Source organism: Ambystoma mexicanum, chromosome 6q (assembly GCF_040938575.1).
Source record: "Ambystoma mexicanum isolate Mex_15411 chromosome 6q, UKY_AmexF1_1, whole genome shotgun sequence".
NCBI lineage: Eukaryota > Metazoa > Chordata > Amphibia > Caudata > Ambystomatidae > Ambystoma > Ambystoma mexicanum.
The window spans coordinates 1,683,661,643-1,683,682,469 of record NC_090937.1 but is presented as its reverse complement, the minus strand read 5'-3'; the positions used below and the strand labels follow the sequence as shown (position 1 = coordinate 1,683,682,469).

General features: G+C 48.6%; 1 protein-coding gene across 1 annotated transcript in view; it reads right to left on the bottom strand.

Annotated features, from left to right (window-relative positions):
- LOC138517053 (zinc finger protein 615-like) overlaps positions 1-13,556 on the bottom strand; it is an 86,783-nt gene extending 73,227 nt beyond the window's left edge. Inside the window, exon 1 of the mRNA XM_069632565.1 lies at positions 13,173-13,556. The gene's annotated coding sequence lies outside the window, so the exon portion shown is untranslated. The remainder of the gene's footprint in view (positions 1-13,172) is intronic.
- Positions 13,557-20,827: the final 7,271 nt, after the last annotated feature.

Here is a 20,827-nt window from a genome sequence, read left to right as displayed (position 1 = left end):
AAAACCGTGCAGTCGGACGATGTTTTCGAGAAATTCTCGGGCCAGAGTTGCTGCTGTTGGCAAGCCTTTGAGCGGAAAGAAATGCGCCATCTTGGAGAATAAGTCCACGATTACTAGAATCGTATTGTATCCGGAGCATGGAGGTAGATCGGTGATGAAGTCCATAGAAAGCGTATGCCAAGGGCGAGGTGGGATGTCAATAGGGCGTAAGAGGCCTGCTGGTCTTTCCTTTTGACTCTTGTTTTGGGCGCATACTCCACAGGACATTATAAAGTCTCTGATATCTTTTTTCCAAGACGGCCACCAGAAGTAGCGCTTGATCTTTTCTGAGGTCTTGGCCATACCGGGATGTCCTTCCATTAAAGAATCGTGATAACAAGAGATTACTTTTTTCTGTAAATCTGTGCTGGGTAGGTATAATCGTTCTTGGAAATACAATAAGTTGTCCTTTACTGCAAAGTCCTTTCCCTGCAGATGCCAATTCTGTATGTCTGCTGGAGTTACAAGTTGCCTGGTTTTATCCTTAACTTCCTCTATGGATTCTGTGGCGATTACACCCAGAATTCTTTGTTCGGGAATGATTGGTACAGGTTTAGGGTTGATCAAGTGTTCTTCCACTCCCATCCGAGAAAGGGCATCAGCTTTACCGTTCTTATTACCAGGTCGATAGGTAATTATGAAGTCAAACTCGGCAAAGAATAATGCCCAACGGAGTTGTCTAGAGGATTAGGCTTTTGCGGTTTTCAAATATTGCAGGTTTTGGTGATCCGTAATCACAGTAACGGTGTGTCGGGCCCCCAGCAGATAATGCCGCCAAGCCTTAAAGGCAGACTTGATAGCCAGAAGTTCCTTGTCAGTAATCGTGTAATTGATTTCTGGAGGCGAGAATTTGCGGGACCAAAATGCCACGGGATGCAACTGATTGGTTACCGGGTCCTTTTGTGATAGAACTGCCCCCATGGCAAGGCTTGAAGCATCAGTTTCCACGATGTAGGGGAGTTCGGGGCGAGGGTGTTTTAAGATTGGTGCAGAGATAAATTTAGTCTTCAAATCCTGGAAAGCTTGTTCCGCCTCGGTAGACCATTCAAAACGTTTGTTTTTCTTTAAGAAGGCAGTGATGGGCTGGACTATTCGAGAGAATTCGGGGATAAACCTGCGGTAAAAGTTAGCGAAGCCTAACATGCTTTGCACACCTTTTACGGAGGATGGTGATGGCCATTTGAGAACTGCATCGACCTTCTTTGAATCCATACGCACTCCGCCAGGTGATAATATGAATCCCAAGAATTCAACTTCAGTCACGTTGAAAACACATTTTTCCAATTTAGCGAAAAGTTTGTGTTGACGCAATCTTTCGAGGACCATTTTCACGTGTTTCCGATGTTCAGATTCCGATGAAGAATAAACGAGGATGTCGTCAATGTAAACAACAACACACACATCTATGAGCTCTCTGAGGACATCGTTCATAAAATATTGAAAGGTGGCCGGGGCATTGCAAAGTCCGAAGGGCATGACCTGATATTCAAATAGCCCATACTTGGTGCGGAAGGCCGTCTTCCATTCATCGCCCTCTTTTACTCGTACCAAGTGGTAAGCTCCTCTAAGATCCAGCTTTGTATATATGCATGCTTTTCTGACTTGGTCCAGGAGTTCAGGGATCAAAGGTAACGGATATCTATTCTTAACGGTGATCTGGTTCAGGGAGCGATAATCTATACAAGTTCTAAGGTCTCCTTCCTTTTTTGGAATGAAGAACAAAGCTGAAGAAGCAGGGGACTTGGAAGGACGAATAAACCCATTTGCCAGGTATTGATCCAGGTATTGTCGAAGGTGAAGGTTCTCAGGCTCGGTGAGGGCATAAATTCTACTACAAGGAGGAGTAGATCCAGGTATCAGGTCTATCTGGCAGTCATAAGACCTATGAGGAGGTAGAGAGTTAGCCTGATCCTTCCGGAAAACATCTTGGTATTCGGGAGGTAACTGGGGAGTCTCTGAAGAAATTGCTGCCAGTGCAACACCAGGTGGAGGGTGACAAGTAGAGACACATTCTGGAAACTGGACCGTTCTTGCTCGCCAATCGATCAGAGGATTGTGTTTCTCTAACCAAGGTATTCCTAGAATAATCTGAAACTGAGGGGCCTTGATCACATCGAACACGATCTTCTCATGGTGTCCATCTTGACTTACTAGCGTCACCTCTTGAGTGGTATGCGTTACTGGCCCGGAGGCTATCTCCGTACCATCCACCGTAGTAATGACGTCCTTTACAGCCTTGGGACAAAGAGTTAGATTCATCCTCAAAACCATTTCATGATCCACATAATTGCCGATGGCACCGCTGTTGACGTAAGCTTCAATTGCATGTAATCGATCCGGATTATCAGGGCTAATGAGGACCATAGGTATCACGAAATGCGAGGTCACGGAACTGGTTTTCACGCTCGGCAAGAGGACCTCTATTCTTGTCGGGCGAGGTCGTTTCCCTGCTCAGAGTTTGTAACTTTGGTAACTGCAGCTCCTACTGCCTTCTTGGCAGGTTTCACCGGACAGTCTCGAAGAAAGTGCCCTGAGTTTCCGCAATAGAGGCATAATTGCAACTGTTTTCTCCTTTCCCGCTCCTTTTGTGTTAGAGGACCTTTCAGACCCCCTATTTGCATGGGTTCCCCGGAGTCTACTCCTTTGGAAGGAGTTGGCGGTTTGGAAAATACTCGAGCATCAAACTTGGAACGATCGGCCTTCCTGTTCTGCAGTCTGTGATCTATTTGAACAACTAAGTCTATATAGTCTGAACAATCTTGTGGGGATTCACTACTTGGGCTAACAAATCTTTGAGCTCTCCACGTAGACCTCTATAAAACAGCGTAATCCTTTTGTCCTCAGGCCATTGAGTTTCCACTATCAGTCTGTTGAAAGACGCAATATAAGCCAAAAGGTCTTGATTACCTTGTCGCAACAAAAGAAGCTCATTGTCCAAGGCCTGCCCCTGTGAATGTCTGGAGAACAGTTTTTCCATACTGAGCTGAAAAGCTTGAAAATCATGGAGGACCGGATCATCTTGATTTACTAGAGGGATCGACCAGTCTGCCGCATTGCCACTAAGGTACGAAAGCACAAAAGCTACTTTAGCTTGATCAGTTGGAAAGGCTGCTGGCCGGCATAAGAAATGCAACCGGCACTGATTGATAAATACTGCAAACCTCTTTGGGTCACCAGAAAATCGTTCGGGCGGAGCCAGAGGTACATTCCCAGGTAGGTTGATCTGCACTGGATTCATAGAGGATGTAGAAGGAAGATTTCCCCCAGATGCAGGTAACAGGGTCTGTCCGGCTTGTGACTGTAGCAATTGTCTAGCGAGATCATCTGTTCGCTCCTTGGAAATAATCAGTTCCCTTCTTAGAGCGTTCGTTTCCTGACGGGCTGCATGCACTTCTGCCCTTAGTTCCCCAAGTAACTGGGCTAGCTGGTCGGTATCCGAGGTTTCCATAGCGCCTGGACGGGAGTTTTGTGGTAGGCTTTGCGTTCTGTAACGCTCACCTGATTCCCGTAGAGGCGCCGGTCTTGACTGGGCGTATACCGTATCTTCAAAGGTGATGTGTAACACACGGCTGGCTCTTTGGGCTGGACCTCTGTGCACTGTATGTCTGACTCGAAGGGTAAGATGTCTGCAGATAGAAAACATGGGATTAAGGAACTGGGTTATTGAATGTCTCTCTCTTCTTCCCTTTCTCTTCTCCTGTAGAACCCCAAAGGTTAACGCTCTCACCTTAGGTAAGTGAACGCCGTGCTCTCCATCTGCCTCAGGGCAGGGTGCTGTAACCAGTTTCTTCACTGGATAAGGGGAGCAGGCCTCTTGACTTCAGAGGACTGCTGTCCGTCGTTTACTGCACAAACGGTAAGTTTCGAGTAATTCTAATGTCTTTAAAGTCTTTAGTAATGATGTTTCTTGTTTTGCAGGGTTCCGGCGATGGCGGATGACGGGCTGAAGTGAGTTGAAGATGGAGCCCGTGTGATGAATAGAAGCGCCTGGAAGCACGTAAGTAAGCGCTTGTTGCCTGCTTCACGATGCGCTCTAACTGTCTTTTTATTTTGCAGGTACAAGTTCGGAGCGGCTGCAGGGTGCCGGAATACCCACTGGGTTAGATGTGGAAAGGAGTAATGGCACGTGAGTATTAAAGTTCCCCAATGTCTTTAAACGCACCTTGTTTTGTCTTTCAGATGCGTGATGCAGCGCCGAAGGCCTCCGGAGCGTGCGAAGAGTTGGTAAGCTTTTGTCTTTCAGATGCCGGAATGCAGCGCTAGGCGTTGGTGACAGCCGATGGACCAGGTAAGTGAAGAGCTGTCACTGAAGACCGTAATGCTAACCTGTTCTTTCTTGTCTTTATAGGTGTTGCTGAAGACTGGATTCAGGATGGTAAGCCTTTTTCCTTAGGCCCAGGATCAGATGCAGAAGACACGATGAGCGTTCTGCTGCAGAGGATGCAGAATAACGCAAAGCAAGATTCATCCATCGGATGTGGTTTAAATAGCCTCCTGCTTAGGTGTCTCCTTCCACAGCCACGCCTAGGTAAGAAAAGAGTTCCTGCTTTCCAGACGAGTTCCAGTGTTCTGAATCTAGGGAGTGGCTCCTGCCCCACCCAACAGGAAAAGTAGTTCCAAACAGAAGAGGATCAGAGGCTCAACTGGCAGGCAAGTAAGCAGCATGGTCTGCTGCAGGTAAGTCCACCCAAGCATTATGAGCCCGGCGCTTCCAGCGCTGGGACTGGGCATATTTATGAGCCTGGTGCCACTGGCGCCAGGACTGGGTCCAAAAGGTCCCAATTGGGACTGGTTGGCACTCGGAACCTGGGTTATGGATCTGCTTCCAAGGGAGTTGGGAAAACCCTGACCTTTTGGAAGCAGAGATCATGACAGAGGAAGAAGAAGCCGAAGAGGAGGGACAGGCCCTATGGCTGTGCCTGCCCCTAGAACACTCATGCTCATCAATGGCCTGCATCATAAGGACACTGATCTCCTTCTGCAACAAGGAAAACTTCAAAGCTATGGGTTTCTTGTGTTTTTTCCTGGCATGCGACGTTCAGGACTCCTAGAATCAGGAGAGTTTGCATGGCTCCTCTTCTCAGACTGCTTGCCCATACTCTCTTACAGCATCGGAAACGCTGAAACCCAAGCAGAATGCAGCCCAATGTAGCGGACGCCATTACCAAGCAACAGAGCCTCAAAGGAAGAAAAAACACAGAGATGCGGAAATCCACACAGAAAAAAAAGCCCCCACCCAGTCAGGCCATCAAATTCCCAGTAGCCTGAACAAGGAGAGGAAAAAACCCTGCCCTCAATCAGGCACCCCTGGAAGAGGGGAGGGGGCTGGAGGACACAAAACATGGGGAGCGGCAAAGCCAAAGAAAAAGGCGGCTGAGCGGCACAACAAAGAAACCAAGAGGCAGAAGGACCCCAAGCCCCGCAGGAGGTCCTCACCAGAAAGAACTGCTCAACCGGGCCCCACCCGCGGAGGGAGGCCGCATCTTACTGGGTTCACGCCACTGCCCTGCAGGAGAAAGCCACAATGGAAGACTCTCCCGACGACGTCCCCCAGAGATCCACTCCAGGAATAACCAGACCCTGTCGGAGACGGGTGAAAATGAACAGGTGTATTGTGGGTAAGTGGGAGGTTATACCTCTGGGGAGGAAGAAGTTACTGTAGTGGAGGCGGGCCTCATTGGGGAGTACTGTGATGAGGAAGAGGGACGTGGAGGTAATGTAAACTATTGTGAAGTCTTAATATTGTCTTGCCATGTCCTGCTGGTAATCTGTGCACACTGAATGTTGGTGACTTTGAGTGTAGTATTTCAGTATTTATTTAACTAGAGCTCCCAGTTGGGTGCACCCTCTTATAGCCTCAGCTCACAACTCCACATAGTTCTGGAACACCCATGATTCCAGAACTATGCCAACCCACAACCTTGCTATTACATCACTACTAAGAACTTACAACTTTTGTCTGTTAGTCGAGGGGGCATGTCTCCGTCCCCCCTGATCGAGTTTTGGCTGGTGGCAATGGATACTACTTTTTATATTCAACCGCGAATAATTCTCTATGGGATTTTCCCATTGTTCGAGGCTACTATATTTATTTAATTACGATAGCCTCGAACATACCGCCGGTTTATTTAATTATTATTAATTCTCTGGTTGGTATTTTTTTGCCAAAACTCGGTTCTAAAATGGCGTTTGTGTTCTCTTCTGTGACTCCAACCCAAGTCGAGCCCTTTGTTCCACTTTTTTCCACTTCTCCACAGAAGCCCTCCAAAGTGGTGCCACTCTGTCTGGGGTACTTAGGAGGGGTGGAGGGGATTTAGGCACCCTGGTCTGAGTTGCCTAGGCAACTCAAGTCGCACTCCGTCCTGATTGGCCCAAATGGTGAGCTGGCCGGCTCACCACCTAGCATGTTTGAGTGACAGCTAGGCTGAGTGAATGTGGGTTTTCTGCATAAAAGCAGGGCTTTGGGGACTTGAACTTCAGAAGTCGCCACAGGACCTAAGAATCCGACGAGGTAGAAGCTGAGCCAACCTGCCACGATGACACCACCGGTGGAGCCCTGCTGGACCGTCTCACCACTTTTCCCGTCTCACCACTTTTCCCAACGACAGAGGAGATCTCCCGCCGGAGAGTCTTCTGCCTTTGACTTTTGGGGATAACCAGTTTCACCGTCTTTTCACCTTCCCGACGCATCTCGTGGCCGCCTTCCCTGTGCCAAGCACCCCGGCAACCGGAATACCACATTTTACCACGACATAAAGGGTAATACCTTTAACCAGAAAACTCTGTGGCTGGTTTCTTCCCTGGCAGTGCAATGACCTTCATCTTTCCTCCAAGTCGAGATCTTCTCTTCCCCTGGACGACGACGAGACTTTCACCCGCTGCCAGGAACAACTGCCACCGCTGGAGGATCCTTCCCACTTAAGGTACCATGTCCCGCCTGGCTTCCCTTGCCACAGACTGTACAGGGTAGATTTAGCCCCCGGCTTTCGAACCTGGCTTTGCCTGGGACACCCTGGCTAAACTTTTCTGAGCCTCTCTAAGCTCTTTTCGAACTCTCTGCAAGACTTTCTAAGCCTAGTGTAACTGTGTGATCTTGGGCGCATTTGTGCTATGCTCTCCCTAAGAGTGGGCCCAGCCTATGGACTTTGGCTCACAAGTGACTTTTGCTCTTCTGCCTTGCTAATAGTGTTCCTAAATCTTAGAGTGGTGTATCTTTCCATATTCTGTCTTTTTCCCTCCCTTCTTCATGAACTTATTGGAGTGCCATCTATAGTTAAGCGCTCACCTCTGTATGGAAATAAGTGGTGTTAACTAAGACTTATCTGATAAGGAATAAGGGATGTATATATTATAATAGTAACTGTGTTTAGAGTGTTTTACAATAAGAGTGCTGGAGTGTTTCAAACAGTGTGTTTTTAAATAAATAATTATATACTTTGATACCAAAGCTCTGGTCAGTGTTTGCTTGTATTATTGTATCTGAGTGCCTATTGTGTAGACTTTGCATACTGCCTAACTATTATTGAGGGAAGTCTGACTGCTCAGCCACAGCTACCAGGTAAATCTGGGTGGTACAGACTGCTACCAAGTGGGTTTACTGCTAACAGCTGTAGTCCTAAATCGTTTGCAGTGTTCCCAAAGGGAACTGCACAGGTTTCGGCCTAGCATGCAGCAATCCCAATAATTTTGCATTGTGCTCTTCCTCTGTCAACACTGAAATCAAAATGTCATCTTGAAAATAGTAGACACCCTTGAGACCACCAAACAATTGATGCATTAGCCTTTGAAATACAGCTGCCGCTGATGCTAAACCAAACAGCAACCTTTTGTATCTGAAAGCTCCCAGAGGTGTGACAAAAGAAGTGAGGTGTCTCGATTCCTCATCTAACATAACCTGATGATAAGCTGAAGATAAATCGAGAGTTGTAAAAAATGTTGCTGGTTTCATTGTTGCCAACATCTCTCCGATGTTAGGTAGAGGGTGTCTGTCCACCCAAATGTTTGCATTCAACTCCTTTAGATCCACACACATTCTAATGGACCGATCTGTTGCGCACGATCACAATCGGGGAAAGCCACTATGAACTTTCAATTGGTTCAATGACATTTTGTTCACAAAGCCTTGTACGTTCTTTCTGTAATGCTTCTCTTGTCCCTATAGGAATATTTCTTACTCTGTTCGAAACTGGCCTGGCCCCCTTTTTCAATATGATTCTGTGTTTGAAAACTTTTAATACACCAATGGTCTTGTTGAACACTCTGGGAAAACTCTTGGCAGGCTTCTCACCCGTATCACATCTGCCTTCAGATATGCTCAGAATGGGAATATTTTCTCCAGGATGTATTCAGACTTGTAATGCAGCTTGCTCCCACCACCCTACGATGGATGAGCCGTTTCCTGCAACATACAGCTTGCAGTATGTTTTCCTTCCTTCAAAACATAGATGTACCCAGGTATATTTATTTTATTTTATTTTATTTAATATTTGTATTGCGCCGGTAGCTCGCAAGCCTCGGGGCGCATAGACAAGAACACGATAGACAGACGGACAAGAACAAACAGCAGAGACGGGACAGAAACATGCAGAGATTACTCCAGCTGGAATTTGGACATATGGTAATTAATTTGAAGATGTGGGTTTTTAGCGATTTGCGGAAGCGGATGTAATTAGGCTCTATTCTTAGGTGGTCCGGGAGGTTGTTCCAGAGATTGGCTGCGAGGGACGGAAAGGCTCTGCCTAGGCCGCTTTTAATTTTATGTGGGGCTATTGCAATTTTGCCGAGTTGAGATGATCTCAGTGTTCTATTTGGAACGTATGGTCTGATTCTCGTTTTTAGGTATGTTGGTGCTTTTCTGTGGATGCATTTATGGACAATAGTTAGGGTCTTGATGTGCACCCTATCTTCAATTTTTAGCCAGTGAAGCTAGTCTTGCCATATCCCGTGGCCCTCACTCTTGTGATTTGTAAATCTTCCCTCCTGCCTTTCAAATCCTTGACATAAGTCTCTGCATCCACCATGGTGTATGGTGATCCTGTATCCGCCATGACTTGCAACTGCACTCCATTTATTTCCATGGGCACCCAAGGTCCTTGATTCTTCGCACGTCATGTGATAGCTAATATCTGGACTTCCTCCTCTATCTCATCTGTGATAATAAACTACTCAGGCCCCCAATTTCTTCCAATGCCTTGGTATTTGTGCTATTTGCACTTGTAAGACAATTTCCTTCATTCTGCATTCTGTTGGCAGGGTGTGACCCAAACCTTCCTCTGTCTCTGACATGTTGGCAAGCCTTGCTAAAATGTCATGTGTAGCCACATTTGAAACACTCTGCAGAATATGCTGGGCATTCTCTCTCTACGTTTATATGTCTGCTCCTACCACACTGTAACATCGGCCTTGTATTTTGTTGGCAGGATCCCACTCTTTCCTGGGGTTCTGTTTGATGTTGTTCATTGTCATTTTCTTCACTAACGCTATGAGTGTCTCCTCCTTGTTCTCTTCTTTCTTAACTTCAACAGATCTAATTTCTTTAATCTCAGTCCTGCTTTGAATCTCTCTCATAAATGTATCACCTAGTTCCATTGTTCTAGCTAATTCAATTGCCTGTTCCAAAGTCGGGTCTTTGGCTTGCCATAACCTCTATTGTATGCAGGGATCTGCAATATGTAGTACTAATTGGTCCCTCAGATATTCATCAGCAACTTCTGTAAATGTTCATGTTGAAATTCGGCCTCTCAGCACCGCAATGTAAGCATCTACAGATTCTCCCTTGTTCTGGCGTCTGGAGAAGAAATGGTATCTTTCAAGGACAATGTTAGTTTTATTTCCAAAATGTTTAGGTATCTTATTTAGAGAATTCTCATATCTTCTACCACTGCAAGGGCCAGTCGAATCTCCTGAACTCCCATCTGTATCATTCTGATCAGGTAGTGTGCGAAATATTTGAAGAGCTTCTGTACCGTAGCCTCCTTTAAATCGTCATTGAATTTAGCACCTCCTATTGCTCTTAAATATACCTGAAACCCATCTATCCATTGTTCCCACGAGTTGGTGGGATTTTCCGGGTTTGGAAGAAAATGAATCAGTGCTGAAGTGTTTTGCATGATGTATGATCACTACTATAATGCTCCTTCGACAATGTCTTTGGATTTCTTGAGTCTTTTCATTGTTGTTATGTGCTGTATGGATGCACAGTCTTGTGCCTTTAAACAAAAAAAATGATATTTTCTTGTTCATTTCCATTCTTTAAGTCATTGCTATGGGTAGGAGTTGTGGATAATCACCCTCATTCAATGTTTTTATTGTTATGAACTGCATCCATTTATCGTACCGAATGATTTGCATGGACAACAGTTTGTAAAAAAATGTCTAACCTTGCTAAAGTAACAACTTTGCTCTCCCCCTGGTGTTCAATTGCTGTTTCGCATCAATCTACATCACTGTTAACATTGTTGCAAACAAAGAAATTCTTTCTGTTCGGTGCATCTCTCTATAGACGATTGCCTTGGTAACTTTCCACTGATCAACAATATGGATGCAATGTAGAGGATGTTTTTTAAGGTCCTTACCTCTACGATCATCAGCTGCCGTTGCCTGTGCACGTTGTGGCTTTTATAAAATGCAAAAATGCGCACAGATGTATATGTTTAATTTCCCTTTGGATATCAAACTCCCACTGTAACTTTATGAAGTCTTGGTGCCCGTGGGACAAATTCCTCTCTTCTTCGATGTCCGCACTGACAGTTCTCTGTCCTTTTATGTTGCGCTCTGTCATACGAAACAGCCATATAGGTAGTCGCGTAGGTTCTCATGTCCTTGGATTCTTGTTGAGGGCTCTCATCAGTAGTAGTTTTCCTCGTCACCAATTTGTTATAAAGCATCACTCGACTCAAAATGACTTATTAATTTTCCAGCATTTATTTAATGAGAGCCCCCAGGTGGGTGCACCCTCTTATAGCCTCAGCTCACAACTCCTCATAGTTCTGTAACCCACATGATTTCAGAACTATGCCACCCTCCAATCTAAAATCAGAGACAAACAGAAATCCCTACAGCCCGACCAACCACCGACACCCCCACACTTAATACTCACCAAGCCAATCCCTCTCATAAACCTTTCTCCTTCTCCCCGCTCACCACCCTCCAAGTAGAAGGCATCATAAACAACTTAAAACCATCCAACTGTCAAGGTGACCCTTGCCCAGCACCTATTATCAAGGAAGCACCTCACAATTTAGCCCCGTTCATCACAGCATTCATAAATGCTTCTTTCAAGATGGGTAATGTCCCTGATAACCTAAAGGATGCATGGATTATCCCACTCCTCAAAAAACCCTCCCTTGACCCTAATATCCCGACAAACTTCAGACCAATCACTACAGTCCCATTCCTGCTCAAGATTCTGGACCGTGCAGCTTACTTGCAGATTCAGGATTATCTTGAACTAAACAATCTTCTAGGCTTAAGACAATCAGGGTTCTGCCCTAAACACAGCACGGAATCAGCCCTGATTGACCTGAAAACACAGATGGAGACACTAAAGGACAAGGGGAAGTTAGCTCTTCTCTTTCTCCTCGACCTCTCCGCGGCTTTTGATTTGGTCAACCACCAAATACTCTGCCAACATCTCAAATCTGCAGCCCACTTCTCTGACTCTGCCAATGCCTAGATCCATTCATTCCTGAGCAACAGATCTATGAGAGTCTTCTCACCTACGGCTTCAGCAGACCCCTCCCCCATTCATTGTGGCGTTCCTCAAGGCTCGTGTGTATCCCCTACGTTGTATAAGGTATTCACTAAGCCCCTCTTCGATGTGCTTGACTATCTGGGTGTCTCCTACACCAACTACGCGGATGACACCCGGATACTCAGCCCTATCACGGGAGACTACACAGCTGACACCAAAGCCCTCAACGGCGTCTACTTGGTCATTCAGGCCTGGATGGCACATCACAAACTTTGCCTTAACGATGATAAGACCGAGCTCCTACTTCTAGGATCAAACCATCGGCTTAACAATTTAGATCAAGCTTACAAGTCCTTCATTATCGACGGCAACAATATTAAAGTCTCCAAAGACACTAAGACTCTAGGTGTCTATCTCGACTCCACGCTCTCCCTGAACAGACAAACAAATGCAGTTAGGTTGGCATCTGCCTATACTTGCAAACTTATCAGCGCCTGTAGACCCTTCCTACACTCTACCAACTGCATCACCCTCGCAAGAACACTCGTTATGGCCAAAATCGACTACTGCAATGCTCTCTACCTAGGGACCAGCCAGTCGAACCTTAATAAATTGCAAACTGTACAAAATAATGCCTTAAGGGCAGCCTTAAACATCCCGAGACGTTCCCATATCTCCTCTGTCAGATCGGACTTACGTTGGCTCCCAGTAAAAGAAAGAATTGCCCTGAAAACACTAGCCTTGACTCACAAATGCCTGAACAACAATGCCCCACCTTACCTGTCCGCTCGCCTCACACTCCACACATCCTCTCGACCCATTAGATCAGCCCAAACATACAGCCTCACTGTGCCTAGATACAAACTCCAAAAAGCTGGCGGGGTGAGCTTCCCTGTCCTAGCTTCCAAACTTTGGAACACTCTGCCCACGCCCATCAGAACTGAACCTTTGTTCCACCCCTTCAAGAACAATGCTAAAACATGGCTGTTCTCCCAAGAACTATGAGACCCTCACCCAGTCTAGTCTCCCTATGTGATATAGGACATATATATTCACCTCGCTCTGGACTTGTACTATATTCTGCTAATGGTACCCTTCTGTATATGTATATATGCTGTATATTTGTGTAAACTTACTGTGTAATTACTGTTTATTGTAACATGTTGTTAAGAGTATGCGCCCGGTTGCAAACACCTCAAGAGTAACTGGACCCCAAGCAAGGTGATAAGTGAATAAAGCTTACCTGGCTTTTATACACCTGGCTCCACAGCTGGTCTGTGTTTGGTCTCCAACTGCCACCAGGAAACAACATCAAAGTGCAAAGGAGGAGCTGCCGATTCCCCCCCCCCCCCCCGTCTCCAGCCCCCACCACCAAAACCCACCCCCCCATGCACAGGAGACATTAAAAGCTTCAGAGAGAGGAACATCACCTGTCACTCACCTGCAGTACATTATGGCATGAGCACTGCATCGTCTGGGGGGCGTTTTCCATTTCAGTAAATAAGTGAGAGACCGAGGGGAGACCCAGGAGCACCTCCACTATCACTCAGGGCCCCCCATGGACACCTCCACCATCACTCAGGGCCCCCGGGGACACCTCCACCATCACTCAGGGCCCCCCAGGAGCACATCCACCATCACTCAGGGCCCCCCAGGAGCACCTCCACCATCACTCAGGGCCCCCAGGAACACCTCCACCATCACTCAGGGCCCCCCAGGAGCACCTCCACCATCACTCAGGGCCCCCCAGGAGCACCTCCACCATCACTCAGGGCCCTGCAGAAAGACTGGTGGTGGTCGAGCTCTGGGATGAGTGGAATCCGGGCTGCACATGCGCAGTGAAGAGACACTGGTTATAGGAGCATGCGCATTAAGGAGGTACCGGGACAGGGCTTGCGGACAGGAATGAGCATGCGCAATGAAGAAGTGCTCCCAACGTGGACAGAACAGGAATGAGGATTTAGTTTACACGTCCATCACTCGGACCCCCGGAGAGCGCTCTCAGAACTCCCCAGAGTGACTGAATATGCCTGAGCGATCAGCCCCAATCACTGGAGCCGGGCTGCAGAGCCGGTACAGACACGGGCCCTGTAAGGCACTGATTCTGGGAGCATGCGCAGAAGAGGGACGGTGGAGATTCCACGCGTGACGCGGTACCTCTAGAGAGCATGCGCAGAGGAGGGATACCGGAGACAGCAGGCACTGACGGGGGACTCTAGAGAGCATGCGCAGACAGGAGCGAACGCATGCGCATAGGAGGGATACCGGAAACAGAACGAGGTGACGAGGTGACGAACAGCGCGCCCTTAGGCAGGCTCTAGAGAGCATGCGCAGAGAGGAACCAGAGCATGCGCAGAGGAATGATACCGGAGACAGCAGGCACGGACGGGGGACTCTAGAGAGCATGCGCAGAGAGGAAACAGAGCATGCGCATAGGAGGGATAGCGGAAAGAGCACGAGGTGACGAATAGCACGTGATGATACGGGAACTCTAGAGAGCATGTGCAGACAGTAAACGTACTTGCGCATGCGCAGTTAGAATCTACCCCCAAGGCAGACCTAGAAAATTATAAATCGCTGATGCTCAGCGAGGAGTCCCCAACACAATCATTTCTTATTTGAATGACTAAAATAAAAGCAAGTATTGCAATGTCCACAGAATCATTCGCATATTTGGTCATATTATTCAGATCCTGCAGGTCTTGCTTGTTGCAGTACTGGCATGCAGCCTCCTTGCACATTATGTCCCTGGCACCTATGCCCAGGTGTCGCTGGCTGTAGCCCAGGCACATATGCCAAGGTGTCGCTGGCTGTAGCTATGGCACCTATGCCCAAGTGCTGCTGGCTGTAGCCCTGGCACCTATGCCCAGGTGTCGCTGACTGTAGCCCAGGCACATATGCCCAGGTGTCGCTGGCTGTAGCCATGGCATGTATGCCCAGGTGTCGCTGGCTGTAGCCCTGGCACCCATGCCCAGGTGTCGCGGGCTGTAGTCCCTGTCACCTATGCCCAGGTGTCGCTGGCTGTAGCGTTGGCCCCTATGCCCATGTGTCTCTGGCTATAACCCCTGGCACCTATGCCCAGGTGTCGCTGGCTGTAGCCATGGCATGTATGCCCAGGTGTTGCTGGCTGTAGCCCCTGGCGCCTATGCCCAGATGTCTCTGGCTGTAGCCTTGGCACCTATGCCCATGTGTCTCTGGCTATAAACCCTGGCACCTATGCCCAGGTGTCGCTGGCTGTAGCCATGACACCTATGCGCAGGTGTCGCTGGCTGTAGCCATGGCACCTATGTGCAGGTGTCGCTGGCTGTAGCCTTGGCACCTATGCCCAGGTGTCGCTGACTGTAGCCCAGGCACATATGCCCAGGTGTCGCTGGCTGTAGCCATGGCACGTATGCCCAGGTGTCGCGGGCTGTAGCACCTGGCATCCATGCCCAGGTGTCGCTGGCTGTAGTCCCTGTCACCTATGCCCAGGTGTCGCTGGCTGTAGCGTTGGCCCCTATGCCCACGTGTCTCTGGCTATAACCCCTGGCACCTATGCCCAGGTGTCGCTGGCTGTAGCCATGGCATGTATGCCCAGGTGTTGCTGGCTGTAGCCCCTGGCGCCTATGCCCAGATGTCTCTGGCTGTAGCCTTAGCACCTATGCCCATGTGTCTCTGGCTATAACCCCTGGCACCTATGCCCAGCTGTCGCTGGCTGTAGCCCCTGGCACCTATGCCCAGGTGTCGCTGGCTGTAGCCTTGGCACCTATGTCCACGTGTCTCTGGCTATAACTCCTGGCACCTATGCCCAGGTGTTAGGCAGAAACCTGTGCAGTTCCCTCTGGGACCACTGCAAAAAGTTTAAGACTACAGGAGTTAGCAGTAAAGCCAATTGGTAGCAGTCTGCACCACCCAGATTTACCTGGTAGCTGTGGATGAGCAGTCAGACTTCTCTCAAGACGAGTTAGGCAGTATATAGAGTATACAAGATAGGGCAATTTACACAGTAGAACAAGCAGACACGGATCAGTGCTTGGGGGTAAAGATATATAATTATTTATTTAAAAACACATCTATGAAAAACACACTGGCACTAATATGGCAAACAACTTCAATCACAGTTACTATAAGTATATATCAATCCCATAACAATATTTCGACAAGTCTAGGTTCAAAGACACCACTTATTTGCAGACAGAGGTGAGTGCTTAACCTAGATGGCACTTTAGTATTTGTTAGAGAGGGAGAGAAAAAGGCAGGGTATGAAACCAACTCAGTACCAACACTTTTACGAAGCAAATGCAAGGCAAGCAAGGCAGGGTCTACTGTAGATCACAAAGTTCAGAGGCCAGGCCCACTCGGAGAGAGGCAAGGCAGTATGTCCCAAAAATACCACAGTGGAAATGCACTTCAAGTCTTTGTAGCAAAATGTCACAGAAAGGTTGGACCAGTTTTAGAACAAAAGTTAAGAAGGTCTGGAGGCGACCCAGTGGAAAGGTAAGGATTTAAGACACCTCACGCTAACCGTCACAAGGGAAGCCAGGCGGACACAGTACCTTGAAAGTGAAGAGACAGCTCCGGCGGGGGCAGTTGTTTCTGGTGGTGGATGCAAGTCGGGGCTTTGCCAGAAGAAGAGATGATCTCGTCGTAGAGGAAAGTTGAAGATAGTTGCACCACCGGGGAAGAGACCAGCCGCGGAGTGCTCAGTCACAAGGCACCACCTTTTGATCGCGGTACAGTGGTTAGTGGCTATCCCGATGCCGGGGTGCTCAGCACGGGCAATTCGACAACTAGACGTCCTGGAAGCGAAGAAAAAGCAAGGCACTGGTTGTTCCCACCAGTCAAAGGGGAGAAGACTCTCCAGCAGGGAGATCTCCTCTGTCGTTGGGAAGCGGTGAGTCGGTACAGCAGGGCTCCAGCAGGGAGATCTCCTCTGTCATTGGGAAGTGGTGAGTCAGTACAGCAGGGCTCCACAGGTCGGCTCAGCTTCTCCCTCGTCGGATTCTTAGGCCCTGTGGTGACTTCTGAAGTTCCAGTCCCCAAAGCCCTGCTTTTTTGCAGAAAACCCCCATTCATTCAGCCTAGCTGTCAATCAAACATGATAAGTGGTGAGCGGGGCGGCTCACTACTTGGGCCAATCACACCAGAGTGTGACTTGAGTTGGCAAGGCAACTCAGTTCAGGTGCATAAACCCCCTCCCACACCCAGGCTACATAGAAAAAGCATTAGCCTCGAACAATGGGAAAATCCCATAGGAATATATTTGCGGTCAAATATAAAAAAGTAGTATCCACTGCCACCAGCCAAAACTCGACGAGGGGGGACGGGACATTGCCCCCTCGAACAACAGATCCAGGGGTAATCGAATTGCCCCTACCAGTACGTCCACAATAGGATGGTTTGTACTGGTTCTGTTAGTAAATTTAGGTCTAGTAAAGCCAATGGTGACTTTACATGCCCTGGGAGACAGTAGTCAGTCCCAGGGTATAGAGTCTATGGTGGGGGTCACCTAGGACACCCCAGTGTTACGGCACAGAGGGTGCTGTGTAACACACATAGCAAAACACATGAAACCCTATGGAGTAAAAGAGCCCATAGAACACATTAACATTCAAAGAAATTCCACAAATCATGTCCAAGAGTGGGAGAAAAAGAGTCTCACTCTTGGCAGGATGAAAAAAACAAACTCCAGAAATCCAGCAAAGCTGCTGGGGGACTCACTAGGTTAGGAAATTCAGCCTAAACAGAGAATTCTCCCTAACACTAGGTGTCACGGGCTGTAGCCCCTGGCACCTATGCCCAGGTGTCACTGGCTGTAGCCTTGGCACCTATCCCCACGTGTCGCTGGCTATAACCCCTGGCACCTATGCCCAGATGCTACTGGCTGTAACCCTGGCACCTATGCCCAGGTGTGGCTGGCTGTAGCCTTAGGGCCTATGCCCAGGTGTCGCTGGCTGTAGCCTTGGCACCTTTGCCCAGGTGTGGCTGGCTGTAGCCTTGACACCTATGCCCAGGTGTCGCTGGCTGTAGCCTTGGCACCTATGCCCAGGTGTCGCTGGCTATAGCCCTTGGCACCTTTGCCCAGGTGTCTCTGGCTGTAGCCTTTCTGCAAGCATCTTAGTAGTCTCGCTATTGTCCTGATTACTCCCCGCCTTCTCAGCTACCTTTGCCTTAGCCACTTAATAGCTGTTTTTCAAATGATCTCGATTGTCATAATTTCCAGTCACTTTGCTATTACATCCTCCTTTGTACGGCCGGAAACTACTAGCGAGTATTAATAACTCTCCTTTTGTCCATTGCGCTGGGGATAAAGGCTTTGTTTCTCCTGGCTTGCATGTTGGGCTTCTGAACACCCGCTCCCTGTTGAAACATGCAGGCGAGGTTTCTGACCTTATCTTACTCAGCCTCTTGATGTATTATGCCTTACTGAGACGTGGCTCTCACGCTGCTGCCACCGCTGTACCCAGTGGCTATCAGATCTTTAGAACTGATCGGGACTCCGGTCATCATCCGAGACACACTGATCTCTCATAGATGCAGGTCCTTGTGTATTGATGAGTGTCACTACACATTAATAAAAATTGTTATGGATCCTGTTGTACTCTCATTGTTATTCCTTATGTTGGGCTGGCACTCCCTTCAGAGTGCGGATGCTGAGAATGTTATGATTGGAATGAGTGAGTAGAACGGGGGATGTGGTGATGAGGGCAGCAGTTGGAAAGTGAAAGGTGGATGCGGAGGGAGCGCTGGGCTGTCCGCAAATAAAAATGGATCCTAGATATGCTGCTTTTGATATAGCTGGTTCTTCCATTAAAACCAGTCCTTGGGTTAAGAACCTGCCTGATTCATGGAATGAGGCGCAGAAATGCTGCAAGGCCCGAGTGCCGAGAAGGACCCTCCGCGAGCCGTGGCGCAGAAAAACTATTGCGCCTCCTGCGTATTCATGGATTCAAAGGTGCATTACTAGTCGTGCAATTAAAAACAAGCTGAGCGCAGAACGTTCACAACACGCCCCCACACACAACAAAAAGCAATCTAAAGTCCACACCAGGCGCAAGCCTCCGTGTCCACCTCTGAACCACCATCCAGTACCCCTGTGAGAAGGCACGCCCTGTCCCGTAAACCCAGGTTGCACCCCTGCTAAATCGTGCATCTCACATTGCAAGCCCAGACTGCACCACAGTGAAAAATGCAGGCCCACCCTCGCAAAGCCAGATTGCACCCGAGCAAAATTGCACACCTCACCTCACAAGCCCCGGCTGCACCCCAGTGAAAACACAGGCCCTCCCATGCAAGCCCAGGCTGCACCCTCAGACTGGACACCACCCCCAGCCCCCCTCACCTGTGACACCCGTCAAGGTAGCCCCCTCCAGACTGGACACTATCCCCCAACCCCCATCACCTGTGAAGCCCCCAGGCAGCCCCCTCCAGACTGGACACCAGCCCCAGCCCCATCACCTGTGACACCCCCCAGGCAGCCCCTTCTGTACGGGACACTAACCCCAACCCCCATCACCTGTGTTACCCCCCCAGGAAGCACCCTCCAGGCTGGACACTGCCCTCCAGGCCCCTTACCTGTGACAACCCCCCAGGCTGCCCCCTCCAGACTCGACACAACCCCCAACCCCCTTCAGACTGTACACCAGCCCCCCTCACCTGTGACACCCCCCAGGCAACCCCCACCAGACTAGACACCCCCCAGACCCCACAAACGGGATACCAATCCCCAGCCCCCCTCACCCGTGACCCTTCTCAGCCAGCCCTCTCTAGACTGGACACTAACCCCAATCCCCCTCACCTGTGACCCCCCCAGACAGCACCCTCCAGACCGGACACCACCGCCAGCCCCATCCAGACTGGACACCACCCCTCAGCTCCCCTCAACTGTGACACCCCCACAGGCAGCCACCTTGTTAGGGAGAATTCTCATTTTATGGCTAATTTCCCTTACCTAGTGAGTCCCTCATCAGCTTTGCTGGATCTCTGGAGTTAGTTCTTTCCACTTGGTAAGAGTGTGAGCTTTTCCCCCACACTTACTTGTGTTTTGCTATGTGTTTTTACCTGTTGTTGGTGATTGTGGACTCTGGAGTACACCACTTAAGTAGCCCCCTTCTCTTGTGTGTAACCCAGCACGTTCTGTGTAGTGACACAGGGTTGTCGTTCAGATTTCCCACCCACTCCATTTCTGAGGTTGCCTACTGCCCCCCCCCCCCGAAAAGGGTAAAGCTACCATTAACTTTACTTAGTCAAATTAACCACAGATCCAGTACACCCCATTTTACATGGAGTACTGGAAGGGTTAACTCTTAGCCCTTTTTATCTGTACCTCCTAGAGCATCTTTTAACATTTAGACACGGCTGATGGCAGTGGTATCTACCCTAATTATCTACCGCGGTTATCTTATATAACCATGGTAATATTGTAGGCTATCGTATTAGCCTCGAACTTAAACCCGCTTGACCAAATACTTTTTCTTTTGGCTCCGGTGCAGTTTATTCGCCATTTCTTTTTGTTAAACTCCTTCTTGTGTTTTATTTTGTGCGGCAAACCAGGTTTGCCTTCTTTGTTCACTGTCTTATGGCGGGCTTCTGCCAAGAAGCCCTCCTCAAGGCGCCTGGGTGTCTAGGTGGGCTGAATGTGAGGGAGGGATGTAGTCACCCCCTGCACAGGGTATCCTAGGAAACCCAAGTCGTACTTTTTCATGATTGGCTGAGGTGGTTGTCCGGGCTGGACAAGCCCCCTGCTGGGGGATTGACAGCCAGGCTGTGTGTGTTAGGGAGAATTCTCTGTTAAGGCTAATTTCCCAAACCTAGTGAGTCCCCCATCAACTTTGCTGGATTTTTGGGGTTTATTTTTTTCTCCTGATAAGAGTGAGACTCTTTTTCTCCCACTCTTAGGCATGATTTGAGAATGTCCTTTGACTTTGTATGTGTTGTATGGGCTATGGGGTCTTTTACTCCATAGGGCTTCATGTGTTTTTTTTGTATGTGTGTTACACAGCACCCTCAGTGCAGTAACACAGGGGTGTCATAGTGACCCCCAAACATAGACTCCATACCCTGGGACTGACTACTGTCTCCCAGGGCATGTAAAGACACCATTGGCTTTATTAGTCC